We start from the raw sequence: 25,736 nt of genomic DNA on the forward strand, positions 1-25,736 counted from the left end.
ATAAGAGAGGCTGTTGTTGAGCGCGTGTTCTCACCCAATGAGAGGGCTGTTTGTTGCGCTGCAGTTGGCAGGCTGCTGCTGGAGGCGGTGGCGATAGGAAGCCGGAGACAGCAGGGTGACAGGTAGGCGGCGGTGCTGTGTTTGGGGGACGCAAAGCGCTAGATGAAGAGGGTTTTTCTTTTCCATCGGCCGCGGAAACTACAGAAGGGAGCTGGCGAGGGTGGTCTAGAAAGGCGGTAGCCAGAGTGTCGGTGGTCCCGGAACCTCTTGTAAACCAGGTAGCATCTTGGGAGGGTCGTGAGGAGGAAAAGGCAGCCGAGGCGGGTGGAAGCCGAGCCCTGTGGGGCGACGTAGGGGGCCCACCTAGGGCGTGGGGGCTGCGGTGGCGCTGGCAGAGAGGGAGGAGAGAGGCAGGAGCAAGGCAGTGTGGCGAGGGCTGAAGGGATTCCTTGCACAAAGCCCCAGGCAAGAAAAGGACACGGCACTGCAGACAGCTAAGAGAAATCTCAGTGATTGCTTCTTAGAGCCATTTCCTATTGGTAGGGAGGGTGAGCGGAGAAGAAAAATATTTACTGGTGGTCAGATCCTGAAAACTCATTATAGCTGTACATTATGTAATCCTTGGCTGTTATTTACCCAAACAACTAAGTTGTCCCTCCTAAAAGAGGAGGTCTTGCAACCTATTAATGTGTTAGAACACTATTTTTGTTGGCTCGAGTGCCTTTTACCTTGGCTGGTTCTGTAGGCGAAGGGTGGTAGCATGGAGGTTAGAGTAGTCACGAAGAGCTTATCCCAAATATGGACTGGACTTGATAGATACTAGTTGGCGGTGAATGTGGCCAGGTTCATGTTTTGTAGTTCGTGAATTTATTTGTTTTGAGGGACAAGGCTGACAACATTAAAAAAAAAAATATTCAAGAAAGTGTAAATCCTTAAAAAATCTACAGTAGGAGCTAAGGGCAAGTTGGAAAATGACTAGAAAATTAATTGATGGATCCCACCCCCCCCCCCGATATTGTAGAAGTTAGGGACTGGGCAAATAAGGTGATGCTCTGAATTTGGGGAAGAACGTCAACTTTTTTTTTTTGAGACGGAGTTTTGCTCTTGTTGCCCATGCTGGAGTACAATGGCGCAATCTGTGCTCACCGCAAACTCCGCATCCTGGGTTCAAGCTATTCTCCTCCCTCAGCCTCCCAAGTACCTGGGATTACAGGCATGTGCCACCATGCCCCGCTAATTTTGTATTTTTGGTAGACACGGAGTTTCTCCATGTTGTTCAGGCTGGTGTCGAACTCCCGACCTCAGCTGATCGGCCCGCCTTGGCCTCTCGAAGTACTGGGATTACAGGCATAAGTCACCTCACCCGGCCGAAAAAAGTCAACTTTTAAGTAGTTTGTTCTGTAAGCAAGTCTGAAGCTAGTTATAAATTATTTATTAGGTTTAAAAAGTGGACTCTGAACCTCTCGGACAGAGGCAACATGTATTTATAAATATAATTAACTAAATTATCTTATTTTTAAAAAGTTTTATAATTCATTGTTTCCACAGTAGAATGTAGAATTAAAATAGGAGTTCTATTCAGTGTGTGTTATGGAAGGGCAAACGACATAAAAACTTGATTTTATAGCTCACGGAAAAACAATTTTCAGAGAATCACTGAAAAGTAATTTTAAAATAAGCGTTATAAATTGCCAAAACGTAAGGTAAGGTATTTGAAATACTGCCTTTAGCTTGAGAGATAAAGTCTAATGTAGTGTCAGCAACTCTACAATTTTTCCTAAGCTTATTTCAGTACTGCGTGTCAGAAAAACTTTATAAGATGTGGTTGTTTTCTATTAATGATAATTTATGTTCCTATATATGAATATAAATCAAAATTTGATTTTTTCTCAAAATTTTAGTTGGAAAAGAGGTATATCATTAAAGTTTGTTTGTTAGAGATGTTCCGAGTATTGAGATATTTGTCAATGCTTTAGATAAAAATTTTAAATTGATGTTTTGTGTTTTGTTCTTGTCTTTTCTCATTTTCCAAGAATAATGCAGTCTCAGTCACAAAGAAAATTTCTGGCTCTATTTTAGGTGCAATTCTGTAGTGTTTTGAGTATCAGTTAACAAATCTTTGCTTTTGTGCATGGGCGTGTGTGTGTGTGTGTGTGTGTGTGTGTGTGTGTGTTTTCTTATGTAACCAGCCTACTAGAGCTGTCTTAGAGAACTAATGGCTGATTTTGAATGGCCAGTAGGTGTCATTGTAGAATGCAGTAAGTTGAGCATGGAGTAGGAAATTACCAAGTAGTTAAAGAAACACTAGTCCAAATTAGCATATAGTAGTGGTTGGATGATTATTTATACGTAATAGAAGTTCTCTCTTATGAAACATTTCAGTATTGGAGCTGTTTATAAGGATTTTGAAACAGTGATTGTAAAGGAGTTTAATTGCCCTAAAATAGACCTTGAAAGTGTGTTTTTTAGCCCAGCCCTTAAACTGTCTTGACATGTGATTAAGATTTAAGTTTATTTGTAATTCATAGTTTTGACATCTTGTAGTATGTTAAGCTCTAAAATGATTGAGATTTTTACCTCTACTGAGCCTTATAGAAAAACCAGTGCTACATAATAAAAAAATTAAAATGATAAAATATGGGCAGAAGTTTTGAAACTAGTTATCACAATAGTACTTTGTTATTGTTTTTTTTCCCCCTCAGTGATCCTTGTTTCCTGTCTTTTAAAGCCAGAACAGAAGATTTTTTTGTCTGTCATTGTCTGTGGCTTATTATTATTATTATTTTATTGCCAGAATTGCTTCTTTTTACATTTTTATCTGGCTAGTAGACTGTGTGCTTTTCTTGGGATGTTGAACTGAACATTTGTCACCGACTAAAATGCAGTGGATTCTGGAGGGAGCCAGCACAGAAAGCCCTGAAAGTTGGTTACATTTGTTCTGAGTACAGCTCCTTACCTTCCCAGCCTTCTGCTGAGCCCTTGTCACTTTGTGGCTCTGCTCCTTAAGCCTGTGATTGATAAAGTGTTTTTAAAAAGTTTGGACCTAATTCTTCATGAAGTTAGAAATAGATACCTCAAAACAATCTAGGAGTTTTTTAAAAGGCATGCATATATCACTTATATCATCTCCACTTCCCTTCAGAATCTTACGGAGTGGGGGAGTGTGAAAGGGGTGGATGTGTTTTGGAAACAAATTCCCTTGATTATTTGGTTTACCACTGGCTTCCACTTCAGAGTCATTGATCTAATTCAAGGCTTTGGCACTTGGGGTATGAAGCAGAAACAGTAGTTTTAGCTTTAGAGAAAGGACTGCCAACTCTACTAATATTTTTGTAGCTCAATGAATTTTCACCATTTAATGTCATAGCTAGGATAGCTTCTTTTTTTTTTTTTTTTTCTGGAGTTTCACTCCTGTTGCCCAGGCTGGAAAGCAATGGCGCAATCTCGGCTCACTGCAACCTCTGCCTCCCAGGTTCAAGTGATTCTCCTGCCTCAGCCTCCCAAGTAGCTGGGGTTATAGGCATGTGCCACCACACCCAGCTAATTTTGTATTTTTTTAGTAGAGACAGGGTTTCTCCCTGTTGGTCAGGCTGACCTCAGGTGATCTGCCTGCCCTGGCCTCCCAAAATGCTGGGATTACAGGCGTGAGCCACTGTGCCTGGCCTGTCATAGCTAGGATAGCTTTTCTAATCAGGAGCTGAAGTTGCCAGAAATGAAAATTGTGCTGAATGTTTTGGTTTGGATTAGTTCTTACTTGGCACTTAGCTATTTTCCATAAATCAAACTAATTTATTTCATGATTCAGACCTGTGCTAATTTGTATAGACATTCATATTCTATTCTCTCTCTTTTTTTTTTAATTTGGAAATCCTCCTAGGATTCTAGTCAGGGAGACAGGCCTGTGCTTATTTCCCCAAAGCAAATTATTTCCCATTTTGGTTTTATTTTTTCTAGATAAACTCATTGCCTTTTTTTTTTGAAAGGAAGAAAAAAAGAAGAAGAGAAAGGGGGAGAGAGAACAGGAGTCTTGCTCTATTGCCCAGGCTGGAATGCAATCTAAAAATAGGTATTAAAAACCTCTTTTATGCCGATAATTGTGTTTAACAGCGGAGACAGGAAGGAATAAGGGAAGAAAATAACAAACAAACAGCCAAGCAATATTTCATTTAAGTCTGTGAAATGTTATACAAATGCTGAAGAGTGATTTACTTCCAATTATGTGGTCACTTTCAAAATAGGTGTAATGTGATACTGAGAAAAATGTATGTTCTGTGGACCTGGGGTGAAGAATTCTATAAATATTCACTGAGTTTACTTGTTCCAGGTCTGAGTTCTAATCATAGTTGTCCCTGTTAATTTTCTATCTCGTTGATCTGTCGAATATTAACAACGTGGTGTCAAAGTCTCCCACTATTATTGTGCGGGAGTCCAAGTCTCTTTATAAGTCATTAAGAACTTGTCTTATGTATCTGAGTGCTCCTATATTGGGTGCATATATATTTATGATCATTGACTCCTGTTGTTGCATTGATCCTTTTGCCATTATGTAATGTCCTTCTTTGTTTCTTTTAGTCTTTGTTACTATTAAAGTCTATTTTGTCAGAGACGAAAGTTACAACTCCTGTGTTTTTTTTTTTTTTTTTTTTTGGTTTCCATTTGATTGGTGAGTCTTCCTCCAATCCTTTGTTTTGAGTCGTTGTGTGTCCTTGCTTATGAGATGGATCTGGATACAGCGTACCGATGGGTTTTGACTTTTTATTCAATTTGCCTGTCTGTGTCTTTGATTGGGGCATTTAATCCATTTAAATTTAGGATTAATATAGATATTTGTGAGTTTAATATTGTCACTTAATGCTATCTGGCTATTTTGCCCATTAGTTGATATAGATTCTTCATTATGGAGATGCTCGTTACCTTTTGGTAAGTTTTTGGGATGACCGATACTCATTGTTCCTTTCTGTGTGTAATGCTTCTTTCAGAAGCTCTCGTAAAGCAGTCCTGGTGGTGACAAAAATCTCTGAGTGCTTGCTTGTTCCCAAAAAATTTTATTTTTCCTTCATTTATGAAACTTAGTTTGGCTGGATATGAGATTCTGGGTTGAAAATTCTTTTCTTCGAGGATATTGAATATTGACCCCCACTCTCTTCTGGTTTGTAGGGTTTCTGCTGAGAGATCTGCTGTGAGTCTGATAGGCTTCCCTTTATGGGTAACCTGACCTTTCTAGCTGCCCTTAGAATCTTCTCCTTTATTTCAACCCTGGTGAATCTAACGATTATATGTCTTGGGGTTGCTCTACTTGAGGAATATCTTTGTGGTGTTCTCCGTATTACCTGGAGTTGAGTATTGTCCTGCCTTACTAGGTTAGGAAAGTTTTCCTGAATAATATCCTGAAGAATATTTTCCAGCTTGGATTCATTCTCTTCACGACATTCAGGTACACCTATCAAACGTAAATTAGGTCTTTTCACATAGTCCCATATTTCTTGGAGACTTTGCTCATTCTTTTACTCTTTCTTCTCTAATCTAGTCTTCTCGTTTCATTTCATTAAGTTGGTCTTCGACTTCTGATATCCTTTCTTCTGCTTGATCAATTCGTCTTTTAAAACCTGCGCAAACCTATTCTCTTACTGTCCCTGAAAGCTATCTAGTTCGAGAATTAAACTAAAATTGAAAAACAAGAGTTGGAGTAGTCCAGGGTCCTTTTCTGATAACGCTATATGATGGATATACGCATTAATCTTTGCATAAACATTCACTCAATAACATATACTAAAAGTTGGCATTGCAAATGTGTTTACCTTAACTTGGGTCCAGTTTAGAAACTTATGGTCCATCTTTGTGAATTCTAGGCTTTCTGTTTGGGTATCTGGCTGCCATGGAGACAAATCTGAGAAAAAGTAAATGACTAGATTTTTAATTTTAGAGAAAAGCGTAAAAACTCAATAATGTAGTATATTAAGAGGTGTGACTTTGGTATTTATAGAATTATAGTACTTTCTAGGTTTGAAATATAACTGCCAAAAAAGTAGTCATAAAATATGGTAAGTGGCCTCAATTTATCGAATGGCAAAGCATGGGTTACAGAATATCTATTTTGTCTTATTGTAACGCGTGAAACGTCAAAAAGTGTTAGAATCAAATTTATCTATCACCTTTGTCATTATGGTTACTTAACTGTTGATAGTGCTTGATTCTTTCTTTTCCTGGTGAAAAGATATTAATATATATATTTAGAATTAGCCAGCTGGACTCAGTTTAGATGATTCCAGTTTTGTTGGCAACCTTCAAAGCATCATAATCAAGAGCCAGTTGAACATAGTCCTTCATCTCTTCATCAGGTCTGATCAGGGTCTTGACCTTGGCCTCATCAATGTTATGGAGCTTCTTTACAGCCTATTTGACCTGGTGCTTGTTGGCTTTAACATCCACAATGAACATAAGTATGTTGTTGTCTTCTGTTTTCCTGACGGCAGACTCAGTGGTCAGGAGGAAGTTGATGACATAGTGGTCAAGCTTCTTTCTCCTTGTATCCTGCTATTTTACAAGGATATTTGGGCTGCCTCTGGGGCTGCAGTGCCTTGGGCCACTGGGAGTGGGTGACTTGCAGATCTTGTTTTTTTGTGTATGTGGCTGTGGATGCCTTTCAGCACTGCCTTCTTGGCCTTCAAAGCCTTTGCTTTGGCTTCGGCTCCTTCAGCACTATCTTGTGAAAACAGTCTCCCTGATTCTTAATTAGTAGAGACTTTTGTTAGCTATTAAGACTTGTTAATAACCTCCTTAAATTCCTTTCCATATACATGTGTATGTGTGTGTGTGTATACACATATGTGTATGATATATATGTATACATATATGCATATATATACATATATATCAAATAATATATGTGTATATATATATTTGAACAAGTTTTAAACAGCTAGTTTAACATCTTCCATTAAATTGTTTCTCTTTTTTTTTTGATAAAAAGTTTATTTTTCTTAACCCATTATTTTCATGTAATTTGGTCTTTCTAGTCACAGTTTTGTAAGTCACATTGTCTTTTTAGAATATAACTACCAACTGTTGGCAAAAAATTATAGTACCGTAGTATAAAATTTGTCAGTGTAGTAAAGTACTCTAAACATCCATCCAGCTGAACTATATGTTGTGCCCTCAAAGAGTAGAATCTCTTTGTTCAGTCTTGCTTCCTATTCTACTTCTCCCATATCAGTAGAAATATCTTATATTTTATCAACATTAAATTGAGGCATAGCTGAGATGGCTGTTGTTTTAGAATACAAATTTGTTGCTGGAGTCTCTTTTTTGCCTTATCAGTTAGAAATTGTGTTTGGCTATTGGAAACAGAGATAAGAAATAACCATTGCTTAAAGTAGTTAATTTGTCTGGTATAAAAATTCAAAGGTAGGCAATCTAGGGCCTATATGGCAACTCTATGGAGTTGTCAAGGGCACAGGCTGCTTCTGTCTTTTTCTTTTGCCATCCTTAGTATGTGTCTTCTATTTTCAAGATCACCTAATGGTTGCTGGATCTCCAGCCATCACATTTATGTTGTAGGCAGAAGAAAGGAGGTAGAAAGGCACAGACAAAAGAGCTGTACCTGTCGTCTTTTAAAAAAACCTCTCTAGAATTTCCTACACAATTCTTCCTCTGATCTCATTGACAGAAACGTAGTCATTTGGCTATACTTAGTTACAGGTAAGGTTCGGAAATGGCTTTTAACTGAGCCTACAGACTAGATCAGTGCGGGTGAAGTGAGGATCTGTGTTGGATGGCAACTAGTAATCTTTGCCATACTTGCTCCTTGTCTTCTATACTGTATCTGCTGCTGACTGCTTAGTAGTGCTGTTAAGCTCTTCATTCAATAGATAGGAATTAAGTGCTAACTATGTACTAGGTCCTATTAAGAACTGGAAATGCAAACGCAAGTGAGACATACTCCCTGCCCCAGAAGAGTTAAGGTTTAATAAGAAGACTACCCTCCTCCCCACCCCCACGCTTTTTTTTTTGAGATGGAGTTTTGCTCGAGATGGAGTTTTGCTCTTGTTGCCCAGGCTGGAGTGCGGTGGCGTGATCTGGGCTCACTGCAACTTCCGCCTCCCGTGTTCAAGCAGTTCTCCTGCCTCAGCCTCCCAAGTAGCTGAGATTACAGGCATGTGCCACTATACCCGGCCAATTTTTGTATTTTTAGTAGAAACAGGGTCTCACCATGTTGGCCAGGCTGGTCTTGAACTCCTGACCTCAGGTGATCCACCCGCCTCAGCTTTCCAAAGTGCTGGGATTACAGGTGTGAACCCCCACACCCACCCAATAAGAGAATTCTTCAATCTGCACACAGGTTTTTGAGAACAGAAGGTATTGAGTACTATGGGCCGTTGTGACTAATTACCATTATGATTCTGCCCACCCCATCAATTTATGAGGTTTAAGAGGGAGAAGAGGAGAGGACTTCTTTGGAAGGACAGTATTAATAGAAAGAAATAAATGATTCCGTGCTCCTTGAGTGGAAAAGAAAGGGTTTTTTTCTTGCCTGAAGGCCAAGATAAGGAAGTCCTGAAAGAGTCACTCTCTGTCATTAAGAAGAGAGATTGATGTTTGCTCTCTGTTTGGTATCTGCCTAGCCACCAGTCTTTCTTATGTGCCCAGTTCTACTGAAGAAGGCATGGTAATGGAATGCCTTATACCAAGGCCAGGCATTCCTATCTATAACTTGGGTTCTTGTTCTGAGAGATATAAGAGATGAATTCTGCATATATCCTTAGGTCATTCTGAGCAAGTCAGGAACGGTTTTCCAGAGAAACGGAACCAATAAGGGGGTGTGTGTGTATATGTGTGTGTGTGTGTGTGATTTATTATAAGGTTTATTATAGGAATTTGCTTACACGATTTAGGAGGCTAAGTCCCAAGATCTGCAGGGTATTTGGCAAGCTGGAGAATCAGGAGAACTGACCGTATAGTTCCAATCAGACACAGTCCAAAGGCCTGAGAACCAGAGATAACATAGTAGCACTCACTCAGGCTTGAGACACTGAAGAGCTGATGTTTCAGTTTGAGTTTAAAGACAGGAGAAAGCCAATGTCCCTTTTGCAGTAAAACAAAGCCTAAAGCAGAGGACAAAAAAAAAGAAAAAGAAAAAAAAGAAAGCCAATGTCCTTAAGCAGGAGGAACCAACTCTTTCTTACTTGGGGGAGGCTTAGCCTTTTTGTTCTATTCACACTTTCCACTGATTAAATGACATCCACCATTGCTATTATGGAGGGCAATCTGCTTTACTCAGACTATAGATTTAAATGTTAATCTCATAATGGAAACACCTAGAAAAATGTTTAGCCAAATATCTGGGCAGATGAGATTGGAAACATTTTTATCCAGGTGTTATGACATAGTGATAAACAACAAATGTATCTAATTTGATATGAAAATTCCTGCGATTTCTTTTCTTTCCTTCTTTCTTTCTTTCTTTTTTTTTTTTTTTTGAGATGGAGTCTGGCTCTGTTGCCCAGGCTGGAGTGCAATGGTGTGATCTGGGCTTACTGCAACCTCCGCCTCCCAGGTTCAAGTGATTCCCATGCTTCAGCCTCCCAGGTAGCTGGGACTACAGGCATGCACTGTGATGTCTGGCTAATTTTGTATTTTTAGTAGAGATGGGGTTTCACCATGTTGGCCAGGCTGGTCTCCTGACCTCAAGTGATCCACCCGCCTTGGCCTCCCAAAGTGCTGGGATTACAGGTGTGAGCCACTGCACCTGGCCTAATACCTGTGATTTCTATTGGTGACCAAATCACAAAAATATTATGGTTGTTTGTTTTGTTGTTTTGCCTATACTCACAATCTAATGAAATTATAAATTTTAGTTAGAGTTTGGTAAAAAGAGTGATATAATTTTCTTCTTATCAAAGTTTATGAGTTTTATTATAGATCCCTGGGGAAATGTGGACCCTATGTTGAGAATTTCTGAGTGAAGAGGAAGAGGAGGGCTTTGAATTGATGCAGGGTTGTATACTATGAAAGGGGTTTATAGAGAAGGCAACTGTTGGTCTCAGTGTTGGAAGAAGGGGAGGATAGTTAGGATAGATGGTAGTTGAAAGGCATTCCAGAGAGGAGTGTAGCATAAGAAAATGTGTGAGGTGTGAGACAGCCTGGCATATCATGGAATTTTAGATTAGCGTTGGTGAGGAGAAGTCTGTGTTGAGCCAGGGTCTAATTTCTATTCCTGCTGACAAGACCATTTTGTTCATGAGCCTGTTGAGCAAATATAGATGACAAAAGCCATTTAGCCAAACCAATAGATCCATACCTTTGGTCTCTTCAGGTATAGTGAACAACGAGATACTGTTTGAAGTTCTGCTTACTGGGAGTTCCCTTTCTCCTGTCCTGTAGGGCCACTTTCTCTGTAAAGTCAATGCCAGCATATTGTATGCAACCATGTGTAAACCAGACCTAAGTTTTTTTTTTTTTCTGCTTTCATTTGATCTTAGGGAACTCTACAAGGCCATAGATTAAGGAAGAGTTGATTAGTAGAAATAAGTGTCGTGGGTGTCTGAGCCATTTGTTCCTTTAGCTTACTTGTGCTTTTGGAGCCTGCTCTAACCTCATATTATAACCATTGTAGTCATGATTAGTTGGTTATGTAGTGGTAACAACCAACCTTCAAATAATAGCTTAAAATTTTAAAAAGAGAGATATATTTATTCTCATGTAAAATCTGTTGCAAGATTAGTTGGTTATGTAGTGGTAACAATCAACCTTCAAATAATGGCTTAAAATTTTAAAAAGAGAGATATATTTATTCTCATGTAAAATCTGTTGCAAGTTGGGTGATTCCAGGCATCTGTTCTTCATTTGATGGGTCAGCATTGCATTTCTATATTTATCTCTGCTTCCGTTATCATAGTGACAAGAGAAGAACAGGCTGGAGAATTGCATACTGGCACATATATGTTTCCACAGGAATAATTTCTCTTCTTTGGTCCAAGAAAGTCATAAGGTCACATTTGACTTAAAGAGGATAGACAAATATAGTCCTCCCATGTTCCCTGAAGGACAGGAAAAACAATATCACTTCCACTTAATGATGGAATGCCCCCAGCACATATAGCTTTATGGCTTGGTGGATCAGAACACTTACTTCTTGAGAGTATGTCAGGTCACATGGTCAGTCTCTGCTGGGGCTCAAAAGCCAAGCAAGGAGCTATTTCTCTAAAGGAGAGCAGTCATCTGCAGAGAGAGCATAGCTCTCTTCAGAGCAGTAGTTCTTATCCAGGGGCAGTTTTGCTCCCCAAGGGACTCTTGACGATATTTACAGACATTTTGTTGCTCATAATTCAGGGGAGTGCTATTGGCATCTAGTAGGAAGAGGCCAGGGATGCTGCTCAACATTCTATCATGTAAAAGCCTCTCACAATGTCAAGGGTGACTAAAATGCCAATAGTGCCAAGGTTAAGAAATCCTGCTTTAGATGGACTTTTGTGCCTAGTGCAGTGTGTTGTGATTCTCTTATCAGGGCCTACTGATAGCTTTATACAGCTACTTCTACCACAGACACTTTGAATACACTGAATTTGCTGGATCTTAAGGCCCAAATGGCAGAGTATCTTGACCTTTTGCTTTCTCATGTCCTAGGCCCCATTTAAAACTGGCAGCTTAATGAATTATTCAGGAAATGGGCAGAGCAGCGTACTAAAATATGGTTTATGTTATTTCCAGAATTTAAAGAGTTCCACCATGCACTGTGCTTCTTTATTTTATTTTTATTTTCGAGATAGGGTCTTTCTATGTTGCCCAATCTGGTCTTGAACTACTGGCTTCAAGTGATCCTCCCACGTCAGCCACCTGAGTAGCTAAGATTACAGGCATAAGCCACTGCTCACAGCACTGTGCTTCTTTCTAAGTGGTGGTGGCTGCTGAGCTATGATAACTTGTCCTTCATTTTTAATTTTATGTTTATATTTTTAGAGAGAGGGTTTCACTTTGTCACCCATACTGGGGAGCAGTGGCATGATCATAGCTCACTATAACCTCAAACTCTGGGTTCAAGTGATCCTCTCACCTCAGTCCCTGGCGTATCTGGAACTACAGGTGTCCACTACCATGTCCAGCTAATTTTTGTGTTTTTTATAGAGACAGGGTTTTGCCATGTTGCCCAGGTTGAGTCCTAGGCTCAAATGATCTGCCTTCCTTGGCCTCCTAAAGTGCTGGGATTACAGGTATAATCCCCTATACCTAGCCTAGAGTTTTAGTTTACAAGATGAAAAGAGTATGGTGATGGTTGCACAACATTATGAATGTCTTTAATACTACTGAAATGCACACTTAAAAATGGTTAAGATGGTAAATTCTTTGTTAAGTGTGTTTTACCACAATAAAAAAAAATTGGGGAAAAAACACAAAAGAAAAAAGATGCCAATATTTCAAATATTTTTGCCTTTAAGAAGAGCTTATAAGTAAGGAATTTTTGTTGTTGTTGTTGTTTGAGACAGAGTTTTGCTCTTGTTGCCCAGGCTGGAGTGCAATGGCACAATCTTGGCTCACTGCAAACTCTGGCTCACTGCAAACTCCACCTCCCGGGTTCAAGAGATACTCCTACCTCAGCCTCCTGAGTAGCTGGGATTATAGGCGTGTGCCACCACACATGGCTAATTTTGTGTTTTTAGTAGAGACGGGACGGGGTTTCTCCATGTTGGTCAGGCTGGTCTCGAACTCCTAATCTCAGGTGATTTGCCTGCCTCAGCCTCCCAAAGTGCTTGGATTACAGGCGTGAGCCACTACACCCAGCCAGGAATTCTTTTAGAGGTTAAAAATGCCACCAGATCCAGATCCTGCATTTCTTGACTCAACTCTTTGAATACCAACTGCTTTAAACATGTGTTTATTCAGGATTTGAAAGGTTTATTCTAAAATTCAACATAGGCCAGATGCAGTGGCTCATGCCTGTAATTCCAGCATTTTGAGAGGCCAAGTCAGGAGGATTGCTTGATGCCAGGGGTTCAAGACTAGCCTGGGCAACATAGCAAGAACTCATCTCTGAAAATTAAAATAAAAAAATTCAACATATTTTCTTGGAATTTATTTTTCTACTTTAATTTTGTGCCTGCATACCTAAACAGGTTGTATATCCAACATGGTTTTAGATTCTTCAGAGTTGGATACTACTTTTTATGGAGGAAAAAATTCTTTTACTTGAAATACAAGGAATGGATCCTTTCCTCTCTTCACCCCCACATCACTAAATGGGAGTAAATTGTATTTAAGACATGACCAAACTTTAGCACCCAGAATGTAGTCTTTAAAATACTATTTCCTACTGAATGGGGTTCCTTGGCGAAATGTGTGGTTCTAGGCCTAGGGCAGGATTTGTACAAGGTAAGCCTGGAACTTCTTGAGGTTATCTTCATTTACTAGGTTTTTTTTTTTTTTTTTTTCCTGTCTTTTTGTTTTTTTCTTTTCTGTGGAGAACGGGGTCTCACTATATTGCCCAGGCAGGTCTTGAACTCCTGGGCTCAAGCTATCCTGCCTCTGCCTCCCTAAGAGCTGGGATTACAGGCGTGAACCACAGAGCCTGGCCCATTTGCTAGGTTTATGTCAAAAGGGCTTAGGAGCTTTGTTGAGGGTCCCTCAAGATCAGTCTCATGTTTCATGGTTTGCAAGATTGACTCTCAGGACTCAAGTTATTATATTCACAGTTATGGTTTATTACAATGAGATGATACAAGGCAAAATCAGCAAAGCAAAAGGCATGTGGAATGAAGTCTGGAAGAAACCAGGCTCAAGCTGCAAGAATCCTCTTCCAGTAGAGTTGCAAAAGATGCCATTAATTCTCCAGTAATGAGTTGTGTGCAGAGCCTCGGGTTAGCCCCTAAGGAGATTTTAAGAGCTTCTTAGATTTTTCCTGAGAATATATATATAGCTCTGAGTATACATCCCTGTGCATGAATATGGCCTTCTGGATTCCCAGGAATTTGTTGGAGCTTTTCAAAGTCCTTTATGGACATCTTATTTCCCAGCTTTTCTTTTCTGGATTGGTTGGTTGTTTTTGAGATAGGGTCTGACTCTGCCCAGGCTGGAGGGCAGTGGTGTGATCTCAGCTCACTGCAACCTCCCCTTCCAAGTTCAAGCAATTCTCCTGCCTCAGCCTCCTGAGCTCCTGAGTAGCTGGGACTACAGGTGTGTGCCACCATGCCCAGCTAATTTTTGTATTTTTAGTAGAGGCATGGTTTCACCATCATGTTGGCCAATCTTGAACTCCCAGTCTCAAGTGATCTGCCTGCCTTGGCCTCCAAAAGTGCTGGGATTACAGGCATTAGCCATTGTGCCTGAATCCCAGCTTTTCTTTTTAGGCTTTTTGGTTGTCCTGTCGTTTGCCCTAACTGCCTCCACTGCCTCAGGCAGTGAGGATATTAAATAACTGCTCCTGTTTTGGACAAATGCCCCTAGGGAAAAGACTATTTGCACTGGTTGATCTTCAAGGCAAATTAAAGACATCCTTGCACATGTGGTCTGTATTAGTCCATTTTCATGCTGCTGATAAAGACATACCCAAGACTGGGAAGAAAAATAGGTTTAATGGATTTACAGTTTCATGTGGCTGGGGAGGCCTCACAATTATGGCAGAAAGCAAAGAGGAGCAAGTCACATCTTACATGGATGGTGGCAGGCAAAGGGAGAGCTTATGCAGGGAAACTCTCCTTTTTTAAAACCATCAGATCTCATGAGACTCATTCACTATCACAAGTACAATGCAGGAATGATCTGCCCCCATAATTTAATCACCTCCCACCAGGTTCCTTCCATGACATGTAGAAATTGTGGGAGTTACAATTCAAGATGAGATTTGGATGGGGACACAGCCAAACCGTATCAGGGTCTTCCAGAAGCTACCAGACAGGTCAAATAATTAGTTTTCCAGGAATGAGGCTTTGAAGGCATTGCAGACCATTCTGTTACCTTCAGTGACTGCCAGTCAGGCTCTTGGTGTGATTGTGGGCTGTTTGTTTAAAGGCTACTGTGGAGCTGGGGAGGTGGAATGGGAATAGGGCAAGTTAAAACTCCTTGAAGTCTGGGCACAGTGGGTACATACCTGTAGTCTCAGCTACTTGAGAGATTCAGCTACTTTTCTTTTTTTTGAGACGGAGTTTTGCTCTGTCGCCAGGCTGGATCGCAGTGGTACAATCTTGGCTCACTGCAACCTCTGCATCCCGGGTTCAATTGATTCTCCTGCCTCAGCCTCCTGAGTAGCTGGGACTACAGGTGCATGCCACCATGCTCTGCTAATTTTTATATTTTTAGTAGAGACAGGGTTTCACCATGTTGGCCAGGATGGTCTTGATCTTTTGACCTCATGATCTGCCTGCCTTGGCTTCTCAAAGTACTAGGATTACAGGCGTGAGCCACCACTCCCAGCCTCAGCTACTTTTCTACAATAAACACTTCCCAGATTGTTTTAACCTTTTGGCTAATTTCCAAAGTTCTGAAAAAGTTCATTCTGACAATTTTTACCAGTATCTTGTTGCTTTTATGGAGGAGAGGATTTTCCGAGGTCATTACTCTTCTGTGACCCCAGTACCACTTAGGTGAATAGGAATCTTCTTGCTTCCCTGTACATTTAGTGACTACCTGCTTTGTCTAGCTGCTGAAATAGGGACTGTGGATTTAGTAGTGAATAAGAAGACATTCTCCTGCATGGAGTTTATGTTCTAGTAGGAGATAAGAAGAAGTAAATGTGGAGAACAGTAAAGCAAATCATGGAATAGAGAGTGTTTGTGATCGGTGATGAGTAGTGTTTTTTTGTTTGTTTGTTTGTTTTGTTTTTGGGTTTTTTTTGAGAGGGAGTCTCACTCTGTTGCCAGGCTGGAGTGCAGTGGCATGGTCTTGGCTCACTGCAACCTCTGCCTCCCAGATTCAAGCAATTCTCCTGCCTCAGCCTCCCAAGTAGCTGGGACTCTGTAGTTACTGGTGCAGGTATGCGCCACCACACCCAGCTAATTTTTGTATTTTTAGTAGAGACAAGGTTTCACCATGTTGGCCAGCATGGTCTCTATCTCTTGACCTTGTGATCCACCCGCCTTGGTCTCCCAAAATGCTGGGATTACAGGCATGAGCCACCACGCCTGGCCAGTATTTTTTGTTTGTTTGTTTGGAGTTAGCACAGAGACTGGATGAAGAAGGAAACCAATGTGAGCAGGTGGGCAGCAAAGGGAATAGAAGCACAAAGCCTCTTAGGCAAGAATGAGTTTGGCATGTTCAAGAAACATCAAGAAAGCCCAGGTAGCTAGAGCAGGCAGATAGCCAAAAAAGGACGAAGATAATTGACAACACTAAAATTATATGGATAATTTAAAAGTATTGATATCCAGAACCTATAAATGGACAACTGTGATTTTTGGTAATCATTGTTTTCATTACTTTCTTCAGTAGGCTAACTCCTCTGCAGCCTGCAGAACTGGAAGGAATGCTGCATTGAGTTCTAATGCTAATACAAACCTGCATCATTTTGAACTAAGAGCTGGTTGCTAGTTCCTGGCATTTAGTGTCTCTTCAGAATGTCTTGGTAGAGACTCAGCTAATAAGATCTGTTTTGAAAATTATCTAGTGATGGACACTTTTTAATGTCTTTTATAGTAGATTCATGAATGATTTTTCAACTCCCCTCTTTAACATATGTACTAGTTACCCTTTATTGTATAGCCCCCAAGTTTAGTAGCTTAACATGACAACTATTTTATTTGCTCATAATTCTATGGGTCAGTAATTTGGGTATCTGGGCAGTTCTTCTTCTGGTCTTCCCTGAGATTACTCATGTCATTTGACTGGGACTGTTATTTAAGATGGCTTCACTCACACATTTATTGGATAGTGCTGGCTGTTGGTCGGCCTATGTCTCTTCATCAGGCTAGCCCTGGCTTCTTCATATGGCTGCTAGATATTAAAAGTAAAGAGAAGGGAAAGCTCCAGTATGCAAGCACTTTTCAAACTTTTGCATTATGTGGGATAGTTTTGTATTCCTATAAATGTTTTTGAGCTTTGCTCTGGCATGCAGTTACATTTATTTGAAAATAGTTTGATCCTTCCAGGTTTTGATTTTACAAATCACCTGAGGTCAGGACTTCAAGTCCAGCCTGGCCAACATGGTAAAACCCCATCTCTACTAAAAATACAAAAATTAGCTGGGTGTGGTGGTGAGTGCCTGTATTCCCAGCTACTTGGGAGACTGAGGCTGGAGAATTGCTTGAACCCAGGAGGCAGGGGTTGCAGTGACCAGAGATCATGTATTTGCACTCCAGCTTGGGTGACAAGAGCGAAACTCTGTCTCAAAAAAAAAAGATTTTAAGATTTAATAGATAGTACTGAATCTGTGTTCACTGTAGGGCTAGTTAGTCCTCATTACTTAGGAAGAACTCTTATGTGTACTTGACCCTATCTTCAGTGCAATTGGTGAGAAGTGGCACTATTTCTGGCCCTGTGTAAGTTCTGGACACTGCTACCTCTTATCTTTCTGGTGCTTGTTTTCCTGGCTTCTGGTAGTTTCCTCACACACACAGTGTGCTGATTAGTTTTCATTTGACTACTAGAGAGGGATCCTTTGCAGATCTCCAGAGTTCGTTCTCAGTACAGCTTTCCGCATTACTCTGTCCTCTAGTACTTTGGTCTGCCTATACTCAGTGCTGCCTCCCTAACTCAGGAGTCTACCACATTTCACTTGCCTTTCTCTCCCTTACCCTGCAGCCTGGAAAGTCTTGAGGAAGAAAGTTGAGGCAACTTCATTGTTCTTCATCATCTGTATCCAGTGTCTTGAAAACTTGTGTTTCATATATTTTCTTTTTTTTTTTTTTTTTTCTTTTGAGTCAGAGTCTCACTCTATTGCCCAGGCTGCAGTGCAGTGGGACAGTCATGGCTCACTGCAGCCTTGACCTCCCAGGTTCAAATGAGCCTCCCACCTCAGCCTCCTGAGTAGCTGGGGCTACAGGCATGTGCCACCATGCCTGGCTAATTTTTAAAATTTTTTGTAGAGACAAGGTCTCACTGTGTTGCCCAGGCTGGTCTCAAACTCCTGAGTTCAAGCAGTCCTCCTGCCTTGGCCTCCCAGAGTGCTGGAATAACAAGTGTGAGCCATTGTGACCTGCCTTTGTTTCATGTTTTCTTCTCTGTATGTGTGTGTCTGTGTTTGTTTGTTTTCTTCCACTCCTGTTGCCTAGGCGGAAGTGATTCTCCTGCCTCAGCCTCCTAAGTAGCTGGGATTACAGGTGTGCACCACTGCACTGGGCTACTTTTTGTATTTTTTGTGGAGGGGGGGTTTTACCATGTTGTACAAGTTAGTCTCAAACTCCTAAGCTCAAGTGGTCCACCTGCCTTGCTGTCCCAAAGTGCTGGGATTACAGGCATGAGCATCATGCCCGGCCTTCTTCCATGTCTTAAATTCAGGCAAGAAAGTAAATTCACTTCCTGTCACTCCATCTTGTTGAGAAATGGAAGGCCCTTCTCTCCTCACACTTTTTCTCTTTCTTTAGTGTTAGGCTCATGATTGAGGATGGGGGTGTTCTCTGTGGTCTTGGTCCAGTCTCAGTTTTGGACTGGCTTTTGTGCTAGGACCTTACAGTTTTCCTACCCCCACCCTACGCAATGGCAGATTAGGCAATACACATGCTTCCTAAAGGGAGTGATTAGCTGAGGGAGAACTGACATCTTTAACCATGAGTCCTCCCAATTCAAGAACGTGGTATATCCTCTGCTTTATTTAGACTATCTTTATTTTCTCTCAAAAATGTTTTCTTTTTTTCTTTTTTTTTTTTTTTACAAAGATGGGGTTTCACCACGATGGCCAGGCTGGTCTTGAATTCCTGACCTCAGGTGATCCACCCACCTCGGCCTCCCAAAGTGCTAGGATTACAGACGTGAGCCACCGTGCCTGGCTCAAAAATGTTTTCTTGTTTTCAGTGTAGAGGTCTTACACATCTTTTGTTAGATTTATTTCTAGTCTTATTTTTTTAATGCTATTGTTACAATGCATTTTTAAAAATTTGTGGCTGGTTTATAGAAACACAATTGATTATTATGTATTAACCTTATATTCAGAAACTTAGATAAATTCACTTATTCTAATAATCTATAGACTCTTTGGGTTTTCTTGGTATATAATTATATCATCTGCGAATAATAACAACATTTCTTCTTTCCAGTCCTTATTCCTTTTGTTTTTCTTGCCTTATTGTACTAGCTAGGCCTTCCAGTACAATGTTGAATAGAAGTGGTGATAATGGTCATCTCTGTCTTGTTTTCAACCTCCAGGGGTAAGTTTTCAGTATTTTACCATTGACTATGATGCTTGCTATCAGCTTTTTATGGATATTCTTCATGAATTTTTCAGTTATATCATAACTGAATATTGAACGTGTCATGCTTTTCCTATACCTATTTGGATGATCATATGAATTTTCTCCTGAACTGCTGTTATATGCCTGGAGTAAATTCTTTTTTATATATGGTATTCTCTACGTATAGTACTAGGTTTTATTTGCTAACTGATATTTTTGCATCTGTGTTCATGAGAGAAATTAGTGTGTGATTTTCCTTCCTTGTAATGTCTGTGTTAATTTTTGTTATGGCTATACTGTTTTTTTTTTTTTGAGATGGATTTGTGCCCTGTTCCTCAGGCTGGAGTGCAGTGGCGTGATGTCAGCTCACTGCAGCCCCCACCTCCTGGGTTCAGGTGATTCTCCTGCCTCAGCCACCTGAATACCTGGAATTACAGGCGCCCACCACCATGCCTGGCTAATTTTAGTATTTTTACTAGAGACGGATTTTCACCATGTTCGCTTGGCTGATCTTGAACTCCTGACCTCAAGTGATCAGCCCTCCTCAGCCTCCCAAAGTGCTGGGATTACAGACATGAGCCACCTTGCCCAGCTATTATACTGGTTCTTAAAAATAGGAAGCCTTTATTATTTTCTTTCTTTCTTTTTTTTTTGAGACAGGGTCTTGCTGTGTCACCCAGGCTGGAGTGCAGTGGCGCCATCTTGGCTCACTGTAACCTCTGCCTACTGGGTTCAAGAGATTCTCCCTCTTCAGCATATTTATTATTCTCTGGAAGACTTTTATAAGGTTGTTGTGGTTTCTCCCATAATTGGAAGAAATCACTGGTAAAACCATCTATATTTGAGATTTTCTTTAAGGAAAAAAATTGTTTTTTTTTTGAGATGGAGTTTTGCTCTTATTGCCTAGGCTGGAGTGCAATGGCCTGATTTCCACTCACTGCAACCTCCACTTCTCAAGTTCAAGTGAATCTCCTGCCTCAGCCTCCCGAGTAGTGGAGATTACAGGCATGTGTGACCATGCCCAACTAATTTTGTATTTTTAGTAAAGACACAGTTTCTCTGTGTTAGTCAGGCTGGTCTTGAACTCCCGACCTCAGCTTATCCGCCCACCTCAGCCTCCCAAAGTGCTGGGATTACAGGCGTGAGCCACTGCGCCTGGCCAAGGAAAGATTTTTAATAATATGTTCCATTTCTTTATTTGCTTTGGGGCTATTTGGATATTCTGTTTCTTTCAGCATTAGTAATTTGTATTTTTAAAGAAATGTGTCCATTTTATACTGTCATGGTTTTTTTTGTTGTTGTTGTTTTTTGGGGATGTTTTTTGAGACAAGGTCTCACTGTGTTGCCCAGGCTGGAGTGCTGTGGTGCAGTCATGGCTCGCTGCAGCCTTAAACTCGTGGGCTCAAGCAATCCTCTCACCTCACAGCCTCTTGATTAGCTGGGACCACAGGTGTATGTCACCACACCCAGCTTATTTTTTAATTTTTTTGTAAAGATTTCTTCTTTGACCTATAGATAATTTAGAAATGTAATTTTAGGCCAGGTGCAGTGGCTCACGCCTATAATCCCAGCACTTTGGGAGGCTGAGGCAGGAGGATTGCCTGAGCCCAGGAGTGCAAGTCCAGTGCAAGACCAGCCTGTGCAACATGGTGAGATATCATCTCTATTTAACTTTAAGTTTAAAAAATAAAAAAGCAATTGAATTTTAATTTTCCAGGTAGTTGTTTTTCTAGGTTTTTATTTATTATTTTTGTTATTGTTGTTAATGATTTGTAGCTTATTTTTGTTGTGGTTAGAAACCATACTTTGAAAAAAAAAAAAAAGAAGAAACCATACTTTGAATGCCATCATCTTTTTTTAAGTATGTTGAAACTTCTCTTATGGCTCAGTATGCAGGGAGTCTTTGAAAAGAATTCACATTTTGTTGTTGCTAGGTGCAATATTCTGTATTAGTCATTTTGGTTGTTTGTAAATTGCACCATTCAAATCTTACTGATTTTTGGTCACTTTCTGTCATATTGCTGAGAGAGATGTGGGTCTCCAGCTATGATTATGGCTTTGTCTTTTTCTCCTTTTAATTCTGCAGATTTCTGCTTTATGTTTTTATTTTATTTTATTTTATTTTATTTTATTTTATTTTATTTTATTTTATTTTATTTTATTTTATGACAGAGTCTTACTCTGTTGCTAAGGCAGGAGTGCAGTGGTATGGTCATGGCTTACTGCAGACTTGACCTCCTGGGGTCAAGTGATCTTCTCAGTCTCCCAAGAGGCTGGGACTATAGGCACACACCACCACACCCTAGATTTTTTGGTTTTGTTTGTTCGTTTTGTAGAAAATGGGTTTTGCCATGTTGCCCAGATTGGTCTTGAACTCCTGAGAGCAAGCTATCTGCCTGCCTCAACCTCCCGAAGTACTGTAATTACAGGCTTGAGCCACCATGCCCTACTACTTTATGTATTTTGAGGTTATTACTGGGTACATAGAAGTTTATGATTGTGGTATCTTCCTGTTGGATTGATCCCTTCATCATTATGTAATATTACTGTAATCTATATAATAGCATTCTTGCCATTAATTCGTTCTCTGAAATTAATGTGTCTTTTTTAAGGACTGTGCTTCTTTGTTTAATCCAGCCTGACAAAATTTGTATTTTATTAGAAGAATTTTGTCTGAATCAGGGGTGTCCACTCTTTTGGCTTCCCTGAGCCATACTGGAAGCAGAAGAATTGTCTTGGGCCACACATAAAATATGCTAATATTAATAATAGCTGATAAACTAAAAAAAAAATTGCAAAAAAAAAAATCTCATAATGTTTTAAGAAAGTTTACAAATTTGTGTTGGGCCACATTCAAACCCTGCCCTGGGCTGTGGACAAGCTTGGTCTACATACGGTAATATAATTATTAATATAGTTGGGTTTATATGTATAATCTTATTGTCATTTGCTATTTGGCCCATCTTTTGTTTTCTTTTTCTTATTTTTTGGCTGCTTTTAGATTAAATATTATATTTTCCCTCTAACTTGTTTTATATATATATTTTATTTGTTTGTTTGTTTTAATGGCTATCCTAAAAATTTCAACATCCATCTTTAACTTTTTAACAGTATAATACAACCTATTACTATTACCACTGTCACACAACTGCTAAAATCTTAGAACCTTTAAACCTTATAAGGCATTTCAGTTGCTGTTTTGAACTGTCACTATTATTTCCTTACATTATTTACCCTGATATATATTTTTTATGCCCCAGAACTAAGTAGATGATATTGTGTATTTCTTCCTACATTTCCATGTTTATGATCTAGGATAATTTGCTTCTGCCTGAATAATTTCTTTTAATTTTCTTTTAGTACAGGCTTGTAGGTGAGAAATTTTTTTTTTTTTTTGCAAATTTTAAAATTTCACCTTTATTTTTGAAGGATAGTTTTGCTGGGCATAATATTCTAGACTGGCAGTTATTTTCTCTTTGGCCCTTCAACAGTGTTATTCTATTATATTCTGGCTTCTGTTGTTTCTGTTGAGAAATTTGTCAGTTTACTGTGTTTTGAAGAGCAACTACTTTTTTTCCTATGGCTGTTTTTATGATTTTTTTCTACCCCCTTTCTTCTTCCCTTTCTTCCCTAGTTTATGGCATCCTAGGTAGAATTTTCTTTTAACTATATCCTGCTTGGTGTTGGCAGAGCATTCTGAATCTCTAGAATGATTTCTTTCATCAGTTTTTGAAAACTCCAGTTACTCTTTCTTTGAATGTTGGATTTATCGATTTCTCCACTTTTCTAGGACTTCTGTTATACATATATATATATATATATATATATATATATATGACACTGTGAGTGTGTCTCACATTTTCCTTAAACCTCTCCCCCACCTCCTTTCACTACTTTCCCTTTCCCCTTCCTCTGTTTTTTATTCTTTTCTCCTTATGATTCAGATTGGGTATTTTTTATTGATTTGTCTTCTAGTTTATTCATCCTTTATTCAAGATACTAAATTCTTAGGATTCTGAGACTGATGCGTTGCCAGGTATGCTGAGAGGGCTCTATATTGAGCTCTTAATTTCACATATTGTATTTTTCAGTTCTAGAGTGCTTATTTAATTATTTTTGTAGTTCCTAATCCATTGGTGAAATGTTGCATCTTCAGCAGTTCTGTACATTTCCCCTTCTATTTTCTATTAGTCAGGATTACTTAATAATTGTCTTTAAATAATTGTCCTTGTGTATTAACTTCATTTGTAAATTATATTTGAGTCTGATTCTCTTGTCTAGTTTGCTCTTAATTATTGTTCATATTTGTTTGTTGCTTTGCATGTTTAGTAATTTTTTAATTGTGTGCCAGACTTTGTATATGAAAGAACCATAGAGGCGCTGTGCAGTGTTCCCAGTAGGGATCACATTTTTCTCTGGTGCACAAATTGGTAAGGACCTAATTACCTTCAACTAGAGGGGGATTGAGCTATTTTAGCATTGTGTTAAAGTTTAATAAAACTCAGTGTTCTTGTCATTTGCCCTTTTTGTTTGTTACTTTTTTAATTGAGAGCCTACTGAGTATGTCTCCTTGGCCCTGGAAGACTGTGGGAGATCTGTCTCTGTAGAGGTTCCCCACATAGCCCTTCTGCCTACTTCTACTGCTTCTAAAATTTGGCAGTTGTCTTGGTGATTTGGTTCAGAATTCTCAAGGTACAAAAAGAGAGTTTTTACCACCCTATTTCTATGATATCAAGTGCCCCTTCTCAAAGTACTACCAGTCTCTTTTGTATCTTTCCAGAGATATTCCCTTACTCCTTTTCAAGTTCTTCCCTCCACTACAGAACCTTGTCATAAAACAAAACTCTCATGTGAAAGCCCAGTATATGAGATAAATTGTCAACTACTGTGGTGGAGTAGGGGGTCCTGACACATCTTCAGTTAAAATAATTCTAGGAGAATGGTATCGCAGTGTTCTTTGTATCCAAGAAGGTATAGCATAATGTAGTCAGCAAACACATAAGATAGTTATTACTTTCTAAGAAAAGTCTCTATTTTTAGCAGTTTGAAAATGATTCTCTGATAAAATCTTTTAATGTGTTTTTGTGCCAAAAATTCAGTAATAACATTTTTTATGTTCTTTTTTTTTTTTTTACAAAAGGTAAGTTTTTCAGTTATGTGAAACTCATCCAAAATGATTTTATAGCTCATAATACTTATTATTTAAGCTTGGTTTTATACTGCATATTATGATTTTAATGAGGTTATTTTTTTAAATGAGAGAGAGAGTGTGTGTGTGTGTATGTGTGTGTGTATGAGAAAGAGAGAAAGAAAAATCACTATAGCATGTTTCAAAAGGATCATAGAATTTTTGTCTGCAAAGGACTTAATTTTATAGATAATTTAAGTGAGGCTCCAGATAATTTAAGTAACCTACTCAAGGTCTTATAGATAATTAATGGCAAATTTGAAATTAAAATTCAAACTTTCTGTCTCCAAAATAATTAGGTTTGAAAAAGGTATACAAGTATACTAGTTATTATAGAAAATGTTGGATCTGTAATTAGTTCTTAAAATTAGATAAGCTATATTATAACTGCCTATCAAAACTATTCTTTGTATTATATTCTTCAGAACATTACCTCAATATTTCAGTTTTCTATTTTCCTTTTTTTATAGAATTGGAAAATATTTAACTCTTAACAAATGAATTCCCCACTTGAACTCTGCCGAATTCCTGTGCCACCTCCTCCTTTAGAAAACTGACCTTAATACAGGTAAAATTAAGACTTTAACTTTTTACAGGATAAAGAATAAATTTTCTAAATAGTTAGACATGTTAGCATTTTTGGTAATCTTTGGTGGATAGCTTCTATTTATTAAGCAATTTTACGTAATGTAATAACATCTTAATTATTGCCTTTGAATTATATTTTTGAAAGTGTTTCCTTTTTATAAATGTGTTTGTAAAAAGCCTGTTATCTAAACTTGATATTTATTGAAGGATTGAATTTACTCAGCATAATTGCATTATCTGGGCTACATCTAGATCAGTGCTGTCCAATAGAACTTCTTTGATGATGACTGTATTCTATATCTGTGTCATCCAGTGTAGGATGCCAAAGTAGCTCTAGCCACAAGTAGCTTCCTATATTAGACAGTGCAGCTCTGGGCTTTTCCTTAGGAAATTTGGTAATTATACTAACAGTATGTCTTAAATGCCTAAGTTTTAGACTTACACCTTGAAATATCATCATAGTTGTTGACCAAATTTGAAAATTAGCAGTAGCAAAACCATCATTGGCTATCTCATATGTCGTCCTGATAATTGTATTGCTTGGTGTATCCCATAATTTTGATCCATTAGAAATCTTTGAGATGACTTACCACAGTTAGTTTTGCTCACTATCATATCTTTAACGTTTTACTTGGTATGTAGCATGTAATTGG

General features: G+C 39.0%; 1 protein-coding gene across 8 annotated transcripts in view; it reads left to right on the plus strand.

Annotated features, from left to right (window-relative positions):
* Positions 1–68: 68 nt before the first annotated feature.
* Positions 69–25,736, plus strand: part of HYCC2 (hyccin PI4KA lipid kinase complex subunit 2) — an 83,286-nt gene continuing 57,618 nt past the window's right edge. For 3 of the 8 annotated variants that reach the window (XM_064373183.1, XM_064373181.1, XM_012446140.2), the window contains exons 1-3: positions 133–278; positions 3,984–4,066; positions 24,966–25,063. The gene's annotated coding sequence lies outside the window, so the exon portion shown is untranslated. The other 5 variants (XM_012446135.2, XM_012446136.2, XM_064373182.1 and 2 more) reach the window with 5 other exon arrangements.

The sequence above is a fragment of the Aotus nancymaae genome, unplaced genomic scaffold (genome assembly GCF_030222135.1).
Source record: "Aotus nancymaae isolate 86718 unplaced genomic scaffold, 86718_ANA_hifiasm-v0.15.2.pri h1tg000008l, whole genome shotgun sequence".
Taxonomy (NCBI): Eukaryota; Metazoa; Chordata; class Mammalia; order Primates; family Aotidae; genus Aotus; species Aotus nancymaae.